This window comes from Orbicella faveolata, unplaced genomic scaffold (assembly GCF_042242905.1).
Source record: "Orbicella faveolata isolate gen_17 unplaced genomic scaffold, um_ofav_v1 contig_36, whole genome shotgun sequence".
Lineage (NCBI taxonomy): Eukaryota > Metazoa > Cnidaria > Anthozoa > Scleractinia > Merulinidae > Orbicella > Orbicella faveolata.
In genome coordinates, this window is record NW_028301565.1 from 369639 (window position 1) to 384959 (window position 15321).

At 41.0% G+C, this 15321-nt stretch overlaps 2 non-coding genes and 2 pseudogenes across 2 annotated transcripts; 2 read left to right on the plus strand and 2 right to left on the minus strand.

The window, feature by feature from the left end:
- Positions 1–6427: 6427 nt before the first annotated feature.
- On the minus strand, positions 6428–6546 carry LOC149101892 (5S ribosomal RNA). Its single transcript, XR_016202710.1, has one exon. It is a non-coding gene; the product is annotated as a 5S ribosomal RNA (ribosomal RNA).
- A 4964-nt stretch (positions 6547–11510) lies between these two features.
- On the plus strand, positions 11511–11693 carry LOC149101893 (U2 spliceosomal RNA). Its single transcript, XR_016202781.1, has one exon. It is a non-coding gene; the product is annotated as a U2 spliceosomal RNA (small nuclear RNA).
- A 368-nt stretch (positions 11694–12061) lies between these two features.
- On the minus strand, positions 12062–12180 carry LOC149101894 (5S ribosomal RNA; annotated as a pseudogene).
- A 263-nt stretch (positions 12181–12443) lies between these two features.
- LOC149101895 (uncharacterized) lies at positions 12444–13651 on the plus strand (annotated as a pseudogene).
- The last annotated feature ends 1670 nt before the right edge of the window (positions 13652–15321 follow it).

Here is a 15321-nt window from a genome sequence, read left to right on the forward strand (position 1 = left end):
CTTTTGCAGGAGATGCATGTCTCGTGCAAAAATCAAGCCGAGAAATTTGAAAACTTTGGAAGGGCAAGTGTTTTTGGTTCTTTGGGACAGGCAAATCTGCCGGAGTTAATCTCCTTTTCTCTCTGAATTTTTCCGGTAAAGTTATTCGTTTTTTGACCGATTCTCAGGGCAGGGTGTTGAGCTTATTGATCTTAATGGTTTTAAACTTAATCTTGATATTTACTCTCCCAATGTCATTTCTGATCGTAAAATTTTTTCTCCTGTCTCAATGGGGGTATGGTGGTGTGTTTTTTCCTACGTGACCTTGTCACGCCATGGCTTTGAGCAAGCCACGTGCCCAATTTGCTCACCGGCAAACTGTATGTTTCCTCATGGACAATGATGTCACAGACATTGACACGCTGAAAATCGTACATTCTGTACTGGATTATGCTGGCAAAATCCAAGGCATTGTCCCTCTCTTTGGAGGAAAATGCTTTGATATCACCTTGGTGAGCCCTGAAGCCGCTGTGAAATTGGCCCAGGAGGGCATTGATTATGACCAGGTTCACAAACTGCTGCGTCTTCTTGGAGAACGGAGTATTCATGTCTCTGTGTTCATGTCGGTTGAATTCCCTGATGCCAACCTATTAAACTTGTTGGCCACGTACAGCGAACTAAAATCAAAACCTGTGTGACACCTTCGCTTCTCGGAGGAAGGTTTTATTCTTATTGAAAATGGCGTTGAGTTCACATGTATCAAGCGTGACATTCCAAAACGCTTAGTCAACGCTTAGTCAGTTTACTGAGGTGGTTGAGGTTTTGGAAGACTCTTCTCAAGAGGCTGTGTCATCTTAGGTTTCTTTGTTTTCTGAGTCTGAGGGCTCTATTCAAGAATTCTCTGAGGAAGAGTCTGCAGGTTCCCCTGCCTCCTTCTCTTTCCCCACCATCTCTTCTTTCACCAGCCCCTCTGGTAATTGTAGTGAAAGTATTCTTAAGGATATTCAGATTGTCTCTAGCGACCCTAAAGTGGTTGAGCAAATTCTAAGTAATGTATGTAGTGGTCTGATAGGGACAAATAATTCCAGTGATGGTCCAAATTTGGCCAGTAATAGTAGTGATGGTCCAAGGTGACCAATAATAGTAGCGATGGTCCAAAAGTGACCAATAACAGTAGCAGTAATGGTCCAAAAGTGGCCAAAAACAAAAATCCAAAAGTGTCCAGTCATCAAAGTAGTAGTAAGGTTAGTCCGAAAGTTGTTAAATCTGTCAGTTCTGACAGTGATTCTGAGTTCAAAAAGCGAATGACCGTTGCTAGTGGTGCCCCCAAATCCCCTGCGAGAGGCTCCCGCTCTTACTCCTCTCTCCCCTCTGTGGGTTCTCACAAGTCTCTTCCATTGGTTGCTGGTTCTAGGCCGAGTTGTTCACGATAATTGCAATGTTTTACTCACTCACCTTGGTAGTTATGGCGTTGTCCATGATTTCTCTTAATAGGGACTTTAAGATCCAGGACGCGACGGCTCTAAGACGCCACCGGAAGTAAAATATCCAGGCAGGGTGCATAGTGTGCATGCGCGAGGCGTTTTTTCAGTGGCAGCAAGCCGCGTCGAGAACAGCATTTAGCAAAATTTGGTGTTGTGTACAGAACAGGAGTATAAAATTGTTTTTTTTGTCCATGAAAATAATGCTTTGTCTCCGTTAAACCTCTCAGGCTCTCAGTAGAGTTACTTAAAATCTTGGTCCTAGATTGCAGTCAATTTGGATGGCAAAGATGTGACAGTTGAGACATTTTTCATCTTATATTCACACCTGAACAGCTGGTTGAAGTCTTTGATCGAAGTATGTCATCCAAGCCAAAACCTCCCTTGTAAATGTTAACTTTATTTATGTCTGTTTGTCATGGAATGCTTAATTACATCCCATAGGAACCGCTTGTTTAGGATCATATTTATTCCTTAACACTCGATTGTGTGATTTGTATTCTTTCATTACGTAACCAGTTCTGTTCAATACTTTTGTAATTAGTCCTTAACCAATAGTTTTCTTTTCCTTTCTTTGATTGTAACACCTTGCGTTTGCATATTTAGGGTTTTTTGCGGTGATACGTGTTGAGAGGTTTTTCTGTGTGTAGAAGAAGCAGGTTGAAGTGTAGTTACGAGTGAGGCTAGAAAGTGACAGGAACACGTCTGGAAGCACATTTTCATTACTGAGAAGCCATCAGTAAACCATTCCTAAATTCACGACAAAGAGCCATTTGCCGGGGAACGTGAGTGCTAAATAGCTGGTCGAAGCAGTCGAAGGACAAGCGCAAAGTTCTGTCAAAGCCACTGAAGGACAAGCGTAAAGTTCTGGTCGAAGCAATCAAAGGACAAGCGTAAAGTTCTGTCAAAGTCGGCCGTTGTAAACCGGACAGCTGGATGAAATCGGAGAAGTCAAGTTGAAATATACCGGACTGAGTGAAGACGTAATCGGAAGAAGTAAGTTGAAAGGTGGGAGTAATAAACGGGAGTTTGAATTGGTTCGTTGTGTGTGTCGTGTTGGTGGAACGTTGTTGGGGTCAAGTTCATGGACAAGAAACGCCTATTTTTTTAAGGAATATTCTTGTAAATAGATTAAGTGTACTGAAGTATTTAGCTTGTTTATTATATTCTTGTAAATAAACTAAGGTTAATTAACCCTATTTAAAGTATAATGTTATTTTAGTGTAATTGTTATAATAAATGATTGTAGACTTAGGTAGTTGTTGCGTGTTTTCTCGGGTTCGTTTATGCTTAGTTTTTTTTTGTTAGAGAGAGCCCACCTTTGTGGCGTGGTTTTGTCATACTATTGGAGTCGGTTGAACAAATCTTCGTATTTTTTACATGTGTTATGTTTGAGAAACATGTGTTATGTGTTGTTTTGTGGACACTAAACGTGATTTCATTCAGTCAATGTATTAAATGTAAGCTTACACTCTTGTTATTTTATTTTTAGCTCGGTGATGTTTTGGTCAAACGAGCATGACGTGTTGTTGTGCCGAGAAGTGGTAAATTTAAACCCTTTTACGTCCAAAAAAGGATCCACTCAAAGAAGCGGGATGTGGGAGAAAATAGCTCAAGTTTTGAACGAATGTACCCTACTGAGATTCAGCATTGACAAGCGATCGGTTTGTGATCACATGGGGATTCTCATAAACAAGCATAAAAGGAAGCTCAGAGCCAAGGAGAAAGCATCTGGTATAGTGCCTGACGAGCCAAGTGAACTGGAAAATCTTTTAGACACTATTATTGCTTTAGAAGAAAGTGCAGATGCTGAATCGCAGGAATTAAGAGCAGAGAAAAATGAAAAATGTGAAAATGAAAAGAGCAAGGCCAATGAAGTAAAAAGTGAAATTCAACATCAGGCTACCACTCATGTCAATTCTTTTACATCTACAAAAAATGACTTAAAGAAACTTAAAATACTGAAGAAACTCAAACAGAACAAAGACATCATTATCTTAAGACCGGATAAAGGAAATGGCATTGTTGTACTTGACAAGGTAGTCTACAATAATACTATTAGTAATTTGTTGAGTGACTACTCTAAATTTAAGAAATTGCAATCTGATTTAACCCAACGTAGAGAAGGTCAGTTACAACGTTATTTACGAAAACTCAAAAAAGGTGTCTTCAGTACTGACACATATCGTTATATTTATCCTACTGGTTCTCAACAAGCTAGATTGTATGGTTTGCCCAAATTACACAAGGTCAAAGATCCCAGTTCTACTACATCTCCTTTTAGACCTATTGTATCATCTATAGGCACATACAACCACAACTTGGCCAAGTATCTTTGTTCATTACTCAAGCCCCACATCTCAGAGTTTTGTGACACAGATACGTTTTCTTTTGTTAGAGAAATTCAAGATATAGATTTCAGTGATATGTTCTTGGTTTCACATGATGTTACTAGTCCTTTTACTAACATACCTTTGTCTGAAACCATTGATTTAGCTGTTAATGCAATTTTTGATAGTAACACTGAGTCTGACTTACAACTAAGCAAAATTCAACTTAAGGAACTCTTCAAATTTGCTACAAGTCACACCCATTTTTTATTCAACGGTTGCTTTTATGATCAAGTAGATGGAGTAGCTATGGGCTCACCTCTAGCCCCTGTATTAGCCAATTTCTTTATGGGTTATTATGAAAAGCTTTGGTTAGATAATTACATCGGTCCTAGAGCACTATACTATCGCAGATATGTAGATGGTATTATTTGCTGTTTTAGAAACAGTGAACATGCCAATATCTTTTTTGAATACCTCAACATGTGCCATCCTAACATCAAGTTCACAATGGAAACAGGAAAAAGGTCAATTGCCATTTTTAGATGTAGTGTTATCTAAGCAGAGCACTAGTGACAATCAATGTTCTTGTGCCACTTCTGTTTTTCGGAAGAAGACTTACACTGGTTTACTAACTAATTTTTTTAGCTTTACTCCCTTTAAGTACAAATTAGGTTTAATTAAAACTCTCATAGACAGAGCCTACAAAATTAACAACACTACTCAAGGCTTTCAAAATGACATCAAAAACCTTTCTGTAATTTTGAAATGTAATTTGTTTCCAAGTTGGCTTATTGACAAGTCGGTTAAGGGTTATCTCAAAAAGATCAAAACCACAGAACAGGATGTAGATACTGCAACATCTGACACATCCAAATGCCGTTTTTATAAACTACCATATATTGGCTTTTATTCTACCTACACTGAGAAGAAAATTTTGTCTGTTATTAATAAGCATTGCAAAGATTTAAATGTAAAAGTTATATTCTCTCCTTTCGAAGTTAGCAGTATGTTTAGTCCTAAATATTTTATTACTGAGTCTCTTAAATCACGTGTTGTGTACCAGTTTACGTGTGCGAGCTGTGGAGCTCGTTATATCGGTAAACCAATAGGCATTTTCATACACGTGTTAATGAACATCTTTTTCAGGACAAAAATTCCCATGTTTTTAAACATCTCAATTGTTCTAAGCATTGTCGAGATGATTGTGATGCCTCCAGTTTTAAAATTATTGATTTCGCTAAGACTTTCTCACAACTTAAAATCAAGGAGAGTTTTCATATTGATCGGTTACATCCAGAACTCAACAAACAAGTTGAGCATGTCAATTTATCGTTTCACTTTTAAATGTATCTATTTCAGCTTAGTGGTTTTTCACTATTGTTCTTTTCAAAATTTTTATTGGTTAGTTTAAATAAGTTTGTATTTTACGTTAATTTAAATTTATAAAGGCTCATTGTATAGGCTGTTACATATATAATAACGATCTTTCTGTAACCTTATATATTCATTATGGCAGATGACGATGTTTGAAACATCGAAACATGTTCTGAAAACTGAAGTGTTGTGTTTTTAAAAATATTTATCTCTCTCCGTTTTTCAACCTTTCTCGGGGTGTCAGACAGAGCTGACCCTGTCTTCACTGTTGTATGTCCTTGTGTCCCAGGTGCTTGCAGTCAACATTTGTTGTAACCCTCGCATCTGTGGTCTGTCTTCCAGGCTCTGCCCCTCTATTGCCCATCTCACAGTATGCAGATGACACGTCTCTTATTCTTACCTCGGATGATTACATCAAAGCCATGTTTGAGACGTACGCTCTTTTTGAGAAAGCCTCTGGTGCCAAGCTTAATCAATCCAAATCGAGATGCCTTTGGTTAGGTAGTTGGAGTGGTTGTTCTGATCCTCCCATTGGTTTGGATTGGTCTTCTGCCAAGCTTAAAATCCTTGGCGTCTTTCTTGGCGTGGGCAACCTGGAAGAAGTTAATTGGCATCCCAGAATCGATGCAGTGGACCATGTTCTTAAATTCTGGCATTCTCATGTTCTATCCTTTCTCGCAAAGCCCTGGTTGTTAACGCTCTTGCTCTCTCCCGAGTCTGATATGTGGCTTCTCTCATTCACATGCCTGCTTGGGTTCTAAAGGAACTTTCTTCCCTGGCTTTCTCCACTTCTAGCAACTCGCTTGTGTTTGGTTCTTCATCGTGTCATCTTTGTTCTTCTGTCTCCAATACGTCCACAGAAATCTGTGATCAATATTTGCTCTCGGAGAACATCGTCTCGCCGCATTGTGTCAAGAAGTTTGCGCCCACATTTGGTGTCCTTCATTAGTCTACCACGTGGCGTAGTTTTGCACACTTTAAGCTGCTTCAAAACTGTTGTGCAAGGCAGAATTCATTTTGCTTCCAATCATTTGATGTCATAAATAACCGTTTTGCACTCGAATGTTAGCGTGCAACACTGAGATTCTAATTTATCCTGCGATCATTTGATGGGTATTTTTCATGTTTTCTAGCTATCTTCTGAGCCTCCCAATTTCTGTAAAAACTTATTTGTGCTTTCCAGCCACTGGAATAGCCAAAGTTGATAGTAAAAGAAAGAAAAAGGAACATATGGAAAATAAAACGGCTGAGAAAATGAAAAGTCTACAACACAGGGTATTCCCAGGTGGTCACCCATCCAAGTACTAACCCCGCCTGACAGGGCTTAACTTCGGTGATCGGACAAGAACCGGTGCTTTCCCTGTGGTATGGTCGTAGACAGGAGAAAGGGCTGAAAATTTAGTCTTTTAAACAAGCCACCAAAGTAAAAGCAAAGCAATAATACCAACCAGCAATCTTTTAGCAGGCATTTCTTGACTTCTCTGCAAGTTGTATGCATGTGGAGAATGAATGTTGATAACATAGCCATTGCTTTCTGCCTGTCTGTAATGCTATCTAAGTAACAGAGTCATTACGGGTCTTTAACATGTTGCTTCGTTTTGGAGGGTAAAAAGGTTTCATTTCACTCACCCCTGGAGGGATGTTATCAACTTTGCTGCTGATTTTTGTGGACTTCTGCTGTAGAACAAGTGCGTCTACATTGGCAACTTGCTCCATAGCTGTGGCCTACAGTCAGTTCCAGGCCCCTCAGCGACAGCATATTGACTACAATATCTCAAAGACGGAAACCCTGCACCACCCTCCTAGGGAAGGGAAGGTCCAGTATTGCTTCTTGGCCTTTTGGCTAAGATCAAGTGTAGTGTTACAGTTTTCCATGTGCTTTTTTCCTATCCCAAAATGCAAGTGGCACCCAATCCAGCACCCACTTTGCAAAATGGACGTGACGTGAATGCTTCAGGACATGCTATACAGCATGATTTTTTGAGTCCTTTGTTGCCTTCAGGCACTTCTTGTTTTTCCTCCGAGCCAATAACTTCACCATCTGTTGATAATGTAATTGCTGTTGAGCTCCAGCTGCTCCAGTTGCCTATGCTGTTGTCTGTTGACCTGAGAATTCCTCTGAACCGGTTGCTTATGTTCCTGACCCGCAGAATGATTTGCCAACTTGACCTCTATCTGTTTTTGTAAACCCGCGATCAAGAATCTCAGCTGAAGAAGTTTTCAAGGCCTTACAAGCCTCTGGTTTAGATAATACAAGTGTTTCGTGCATCCAGCATCAATCTTCTGGTGAAATCATTTTGACTTTCCGTAATGCCCGAGCCAAAGAACAGTTCCTCAGCAACAATGTTGTCAAAATCACGACCAACCCTTTGCGCTTCAGGATATTGACCGTCCTCTTACGTACCTGCAGATTTTTGATGCTCCACATGAAATGGCTGATGCCACCATTATTCAGAGATTGGCTAAATATAGTGGTCCTCCACCACCACCGAGGTTATTTTCGTGATCAGGGCTGGAAACACGTTCAGGATGGAGTCCACCACTATAGAGTTTGGATCAAACAGCCTATCCCAAACTACATCCATTTTGGTATGATCTTAGTTCATTTTTGTTGAGGGTCAACCACGTACATGCCGCCACTGCAACCAGAACGGCCACTATGTTGATGCGTCCCACTCGATCATCTGTTACAACTGTGAAGAACTTGGCCATGCTGTGTCAGAATGTCCCACTGCAATATCTGTAAACAACCTGACCACTGTGCTAAAACCTGTCCCTACTCGTGGTCCTGCCAAATTGAACACGATGAAGCAGAGAACGTAGATCCCCAGGACAACACTTCCCCTGAAAACGAACCTCCCAAAACACCTGCCAAGACTGAACCATCCAGATGATCACCTGGATCAGTCTGAACCTTCGGGGGTTCTCTGAAGACAGCCCGGAACAACAGTCACCTTCTGAAAGTCCCAAGCTTTTTGAGAACACCCCACAGACCGTGGAGCCCACGCCGAAACCACAACGCTCAAAATCTGGCTCCCGGAGACAACCAGTGCAAATTCAACCTACAGTTATTCCCTTCAGAACCCCTACGCAACCTGTACTCATCTCCGAAAAACCTCGCGAAGATGACACTGAGAAGACACACTGTTATAAAGCCTGACTCCCATGATAATGAATTAAAACGGAAAGCAATGACCGACAGCGTACAAACAAACATAAGAAGCATAAATAGGTATCTGTTTATTTGATTTGATTCCTTCTTTTATTATCTAACTTCCATTGGATAATTTAAAGCTAAATTATCCACCTTAAATGCACATGGTCTTGGCAACGATGCCAAACTAAATTGTATTTTTGACTTTGCGAAAAATTCGAAGTCCGACTTTGTCTGTCTGCAAGAAACTGGCACCACAACCTGATGTAGTCACATCCTTACGATCAAAACGGTCCTGTAGAAGCTTCTGGTCACCTGTGCTCGGTAAACAGGGAGGTGTAGCTCTTTTGGTTTCTCCTAAGACTGAATTTGAGGTATTGCAATGGAAGAAAGATACATCTGGCAGGGTTTTGAGCGTTCTCGCCCATTTACGCGAGACTAACCCAAGTGAGAGGAATTGTTTTTTGATTCTATTAGAGATTATTTTTGCCGGAACTCTGCCAAGATTTTGGCTGGGGATTTTAACTGTATTGAAAGCGAGAAAGATAAAATTCAGCAGCAATTTTGTTTCTGCTAATGAATTGAAAGAATTACGCAGGAATGTGGAGGAAAATACACGGTAATCTCAACCAGTGCACTTTGTCTTCCTTCTTTTCCAATCGCAACTCTGTTGATTTAGTCTTTGATGTGAAAGATTTTTCCTCTGATGGTCCTTATGTCTGGCAGTTAAATTTAGGTTTGTGTCAGGACACTCATTTTTGCGAAATGACAACTAAAACGATTTCTGAACGTGTGGAATATCAGCGATGTGTTTCTTCCTTACATGACTGGTGGGATTTTTTGAATTCTTTTAGAGATATTGCTCAGGATTTTAGCAAACGGAAACAAAGGAATCTGAATCGTGAGAAAATGACAGCAACCAATTTAATGACAAAAGCTAACCATGACCTTATCGCTGGCGATTTTTTGGCAATTAATCTGCTTCAAAATGAAGCTGTTAAAATCCGTAGCCGAGCTCAGTGGCTAGAAGGAGAATCACTGATGAAATATTTTTTGCGCTTAAGTCAACACATGCAGAAAAGAATACTGTTTGAGTTATTTACAATGCTGATGGGGTCGAAGTCTCCTCACAACAGGAAATTGAAACCGCTCATTATGATTTCTACCAGAAATTGTACTCTTGTGAAGGAGTAGATTTTCACATTCAACGCGATTTTTTGTCTAACCTTGATGTTCTCCTGAATGATACTGATAGAACTCTGCGAACGTGCCTTATCGGCTGACGAAATCTTCCATGCAGTCCACAGTTTGTCTCAAGGGAAAACTCCTGGCTCGGATGGATTCCCTCAGAAATTTTATGTTAAATTCTGGGATAAGCTGCGCCCAATTTTGCTTGAGCTCGATAATTTCAGTCTCGAGCAGGGATTCCTTAGCTCTTCCATGCAAGAAAGTGTCACACGCCTGATTTTTAAGAAAGATGATCCAAAAAATCTGAAAAATTCGAGACCTATTTTCCTACTGAATGTTGATTATAAGATCTTGTCAAAAGTTTTAACATCAATCATTCAGGAGGATCAAACCTGCTCCATCCCGGGACGAACAATCTTTGATAATTTACCATTATTTCGAGACACTTTACATTATGTTACTCTGACTAATGAGACAGGTATTTTTGTGAGTTTAGATCAAGAGAAAGCTTTGGATACAGTTGATCGTTCCTTCCTGTGCAATGTCTTACAGAAATTTGGCTTTGGCCCTGTTTTCCAACGATGGATTTCGGTTTTGTATCAAGACACTATAATGAAAATTTTAGTAAATGGCGTCCTGACTGACAAAATCCCACTAGAACATGGGGTCCAGCAGGGAGACCCCCTGTCTCCCTTGCTGTATATTTTATGCGCTGAGGTTTTCGCTACTAATATCCGAGCGGAAAATAAGATTCAAGGTTTCTTGCTCCCTGGGGCTCAAGGCCAGCAGTTTAAGATTAGACAGTATGCTGATGATTCCTCCTGTTTTGTCAAGGATTTATTCTCTCTCAGTGTTCTGTTTCCATACTCAAAAGGTATGAGCTAGGATCAGGAGCTAAGTTGAATTATTGTAAAACTGAAGCTATGTGGTTAGGGGCATGGTGTGCATGCCCTGATACACCTTTAGGTCTCACATGGGTCACTAAAATGAAAATTCTTGGTGTCTGGTACAGGAATGGTCTTGCTAACGTTGACCCAGATAATTGGCAATCTAAATTAAACAACCTAGAAAAGAATTTGAACCTATGGAAGTCCAGGTTGGCGGCCTGGGAATAATAGACCCATTTTAAGAGTAAAGATGTCCGTGGTAGCTTCCACCATAGTTAGGGAGGATTCTAAGACATTTTATTTAACTAAGCTGGCTAAACTACAGCCGAAGTGGTCTCATCTCAGAGACAACTCTGGCCCTAGTGCTTTGAAACCCACCCCTTTTTACACTCAGTGTCTTAAGATTATCACTGGATTGGAATGTGTGATCAATAACCAAAGCAATTTTACATATGTGCCAAGAGTTGTTATGTACAATTATTACAGGAAACAGTGTCCGCTCCCCTCTTGCCTGTTTATTGGCGATTGTTTATCGGTTATGATTTATCTATATGAAGTCATTGGTCCTCACTGTGAGATCATTTTACTGAGAACTTTAAGAATGATATTGCTTGGTTAATTACCCTTAGAGGAATTAACATTCGTAACTCTCTCAAGTCATGGCGCTATATAACTACTGATACTTGTGCCTACTGTCTACGTAAAGAAACAATTGACCAATGTTTCCTAAATTGTCCCAGGGCAAAGGGTGTGTGGTCGGTCTTTGCCCCACTCTCTCTGCCCTTTTAAAGATTTCATTTGTCGCTAATGTTAAGACTGTTTTCTTTTATCTCTGGGCCCCTACTGGACCCATGAGAAACCACCAAGGTTTGTATATTATTATGACTATACTTTATGGCCTCTGGACCTTTCAAAATAAAGCAACTTTTCACATTGGCACCAAATCCCCCCAGACCGTTGTACAATATATCAACCAAGATATCACAACTAGGCTTCAGGTTGACTTCAGTCGTTACTCTACCGATCATTTTACTAAGCTGTGGTGTCACCTCAAGCACTGTGTTATTGATAATAGTAAATTAGTTATCCATCTCTCATCCACTAGTGTCTCTTAACAAATTCCTTGGTCCATAGCATAGAAAAAATGTTCTTATCAGCTTAATATCTAATACGCTGCTCATTGAGCAGCTCATATATTAAACTGATTTTTTGGAACTGGGCCGTGGAAAAGAGGCTTGCCTCGTCCCAGCCACAGGTTGCCTCGGTATAGCACTACCTCTGTGTTTACCATTAATTTGCAAACAGCTCGCGTGTGTTGTATGCTTTGCCGTTGTTGATCGGGTGCATTTCTTTAGGAATTGGCATAGTTTTCTGCACTTTAAGCTGCTTGAAAACTGTTGTGCAAGGCAGAATTCATTTTGCTTCCAATCATTTGATGTCACACAAGCCAATTTGATGTCATAAATAACCATTTTCCAAGCGAACGTTAGTGCACAAGAGTTAGATTCTAATTTATCCTGCGATCGTTTCACAGGTAGCTATTTTTTGAGCCTCCTGATTTCTGTAAAAAGTTATTTGTGCTTTCCAGCCACTGGAACAGCCAAAGTTGGTAGTAAAAGAAAGAAAAATGAACATATGGAAAATAAAATGGCCGAGAAAATGAAAAGTCTAAAACACGGGGTATTCTCAGGCGGTCACCCATCCAAGTACTAACCCTGCCTGACAGGGCTTAACTTTGGTGATCGGATAAGAACCGGTGCTTTCCCTGTGGTATGGTCGTACACAAGAGAAAGGGGTGAAAATTTAGTCTTTTAAATGAGCCACCAAAGCAAAAGCAAAGCAATAATACCAACCAGCAATCTTTTAGCAGGCATTTCTTGACTTCTCTGCAAGTTGTATGCATGTGGAGAGCGAATGTTGATAACATAGCTGTTGCTTTCTGCCTGTGTCTGTAGCGCTATCTTAGTAACGGAGTCGTTATGGCTCTTGAACATGTTGCCTAGTTTTGGAGGGTAAAAGGCATTTCATTTCACTCACCCGCGGAGGGATGTTATCAACTTTGCTGCTGATTTTTGTGGACTTGTGCTGTAGACCAAGTGCATCTACATCGGCAACTTGCTCCAAAGTGTCGGCCTACAGTTGGTTCCGGGCCCTGCAGCCACAGCATATTGACTACCATATTTCAAAGATGGAAACCCTAGACCACCCTCCTACGGGAGGGAAGGTCCGGTATTACATCTCGGCCTTTTGGCAAGGATCAGAAGGCTTGCGACCTGTTCCTTTTCTTGTCCTTAGAATGGGAAGTCTGGAATGTCCTCAGGAAATAGGTAAGTTTACTAGTTCTGCGGAACCGAATGTGGAGCATGGTTTAGTTGAGGTCCCTGAGGTTTTACAGCATTTAGCTAAGAAGGGTGTGAAGTTTGATTTGGTGCAATTCTGGGGTTTACAAGACAATCGGGCCAAGCTGGTTAGAAACCACTCAATCTATTTCTCAGTTGACACCATTGTCACTAGCCAGGAAATCCTTGTTACCTTCGATAAGGCCGGTGTTGATGTGGATGAGATCACCTGTATCCAGAGAAAAGCATCGAACAAGAGTTGGGTTGTGACCTTCGACTCGCAGGTAACTAAAAAGGCCGCACTTGAAGCCACTAACTTTGAGATTAACGGTACTACTGTTTTTCTGGGCAGCTGTGAGCATTGTTTGGTCCTAGTCAAAATCTATGAAGCCCCAGCTGAGCTGCCAGACACGGCCTTAATTGGTCATTTGTCCCATTATGGTGGAGTTCTCAGCTATCGTCGAGACAAGATTGCTGACAACATCGAAAGTGGCATGTGAACACCAAGGATGGAGTTACACCGTCACATTCCCCCAATATTCAATCTGGCTGGTGAGTATTCATGTTTGGTACCCTTCCCAACTGAAAACGTGCCAAAATTGTGGCAGAAAAGATCATTTGGTTAAGGATTGCGCGTCAGTTCGTTGTTCTAATTGCGAGCAGCCGGGCCATCGAACTGATGATTGCGAAGATGCTCTGAGGTTTGATGTATGTAAAGCTTTTGACCATTGCATGGCTGACTGCCCCTATGTGCGCTTTATGTTTTGCCTGCGGTCAAGCCTGGGGCATATCAGGGTGGGGGAAAACGGAGTAAAGAGGAGCGAGAAAACCTGAAAGCGGAGCGAGAGAAGAGGAAGAAAGAGCGTGAAAAACAATAACATCAAGCATCGAAAGTTCCACATGCAGGGCGTGGTTCCCGTAAGACGATCGAAGATAAAATACCATATTCCTGCGAGGATTGATTGCATGGACACCTGTCACGTGACAAGAGGCCATGCAACCAACTTTCACGCGATGATCGGCCACGCAAAGAGAGAGGTGCATTGGATCGTAAGGATTCCAGAGATAGACTGCGTGAGAGGGAAGATGATCGGTGCAGGGAAAAAGGATGATCGGCATAGGGAAAGAGAACACAAAGATCATCGCGACCGCGATTCTTCACATAAAGGTTACACTCGGGATTCCTCCAATAGGAGGATCTAGAATTCTCTTTGACAGATCTTGAGCGTGATTTGTGTTTTTTCACCAAAGATGAGTTGTTTGCCGTCTTGGTAGGTCTTCAGACCGGCAAATTGCCTGGGTCTGATGGTCTTTCAACAGAATTTTATGTTTGTTTTTGGGATGATCTCAGCAATTCTCTCGTTTCTGTTTTAAACGAGTCCTTTCGTGCTGGCTGTCTTGCTGATAGTCACTATGAGGGTCTCTTACACCTTATCCATAAGAAAAATGATCAGCGTTTTCTGAAAAATTGGCTCCCAATTTCTTTATTGAATACAGATTACAAATTAGCGTCTAAGGTTATTACAGAACATTTGAAGAAAGTAATGAGTTCTATCATCCACCAAGATCAAATGTGTGGTGTTGTTGGCTGCACTATTTTTTCTAATTTGTCTTCACTCTGTGATATTCTTCATATGATTGATAAGACCAACAAGCCTTGTATTCTTGTCTCTCTTAATCAGGAGAAAGCCTTTGATCGTGTTGATCATGATTTTATGTGTGTTCTGCGGAAGTTTGGCTTTGGCCCTTCCTTTTGTAATTGGGTTGAATTATTTTATGCCAAGGATTTTTCCTGTATCTTAGTTAACGGCTCCCTGTCCCCCCCTGTTTTTCTTCAGAGGGGTGTTAGACAAGGCTGCCCGCTTTCGCGTCTACTTTATGTTTCGGTTTTGAAAGTCTTATTGACACAGATACGTAGATGTTAGGATATTGAAGACTTCCTGTTCCCTAGAGCCAGGGGCCTTCAATATAAAATCTCACAGTATACTGATGATGCCGCAAGTGTTTTGAAAATGGAAGGATCTCTTTGCTTTCTTCTTAAGGTAGTGCATAAGTTCGAAGTGGGCTCAGGTGCTCAATTGAATACTTCCAAGTCAGAAGCAATGGGGCATGGGAGGTGGCGTGTGAGGGGGGATTCCACCTTTGGCTTAAGTGGGTAAACAAAATGAGAGTTTTAGGTGTCTTTTTTTCTAATGGTTTGGTCGGTGTTGATGATGACAACTGGCGGACTAAGTTCGATAAGCTTAGCTCCATCTTGAGCCTCTGGAAACAAAGAGATCTTTCTCTTGTAGGCCGAGCTCTAATTGTTAATGTCCTGGCCGTGAGCTGCCTATGGCATGTTGCTTAAGTCATTCCCCCGCCCCACTGGGTGCATGATAAATTTAAGTCTATTGTGTGGCCCTTTATTTGGAGGGGCAAAATGGAAAATGTCAGTCATGATCATTGTTGTGCGCCCCTAGCATCTGGGGGCCTTAACATTGTTAATTTTAAAGTTAAGTGTGCTAGTTTGTGCCTTTCTGATTTTTTAAGCCTTAGGGATGATTTTGGCACCTGTAAGTAACATTATCTTGCACATTATTTCTTAGG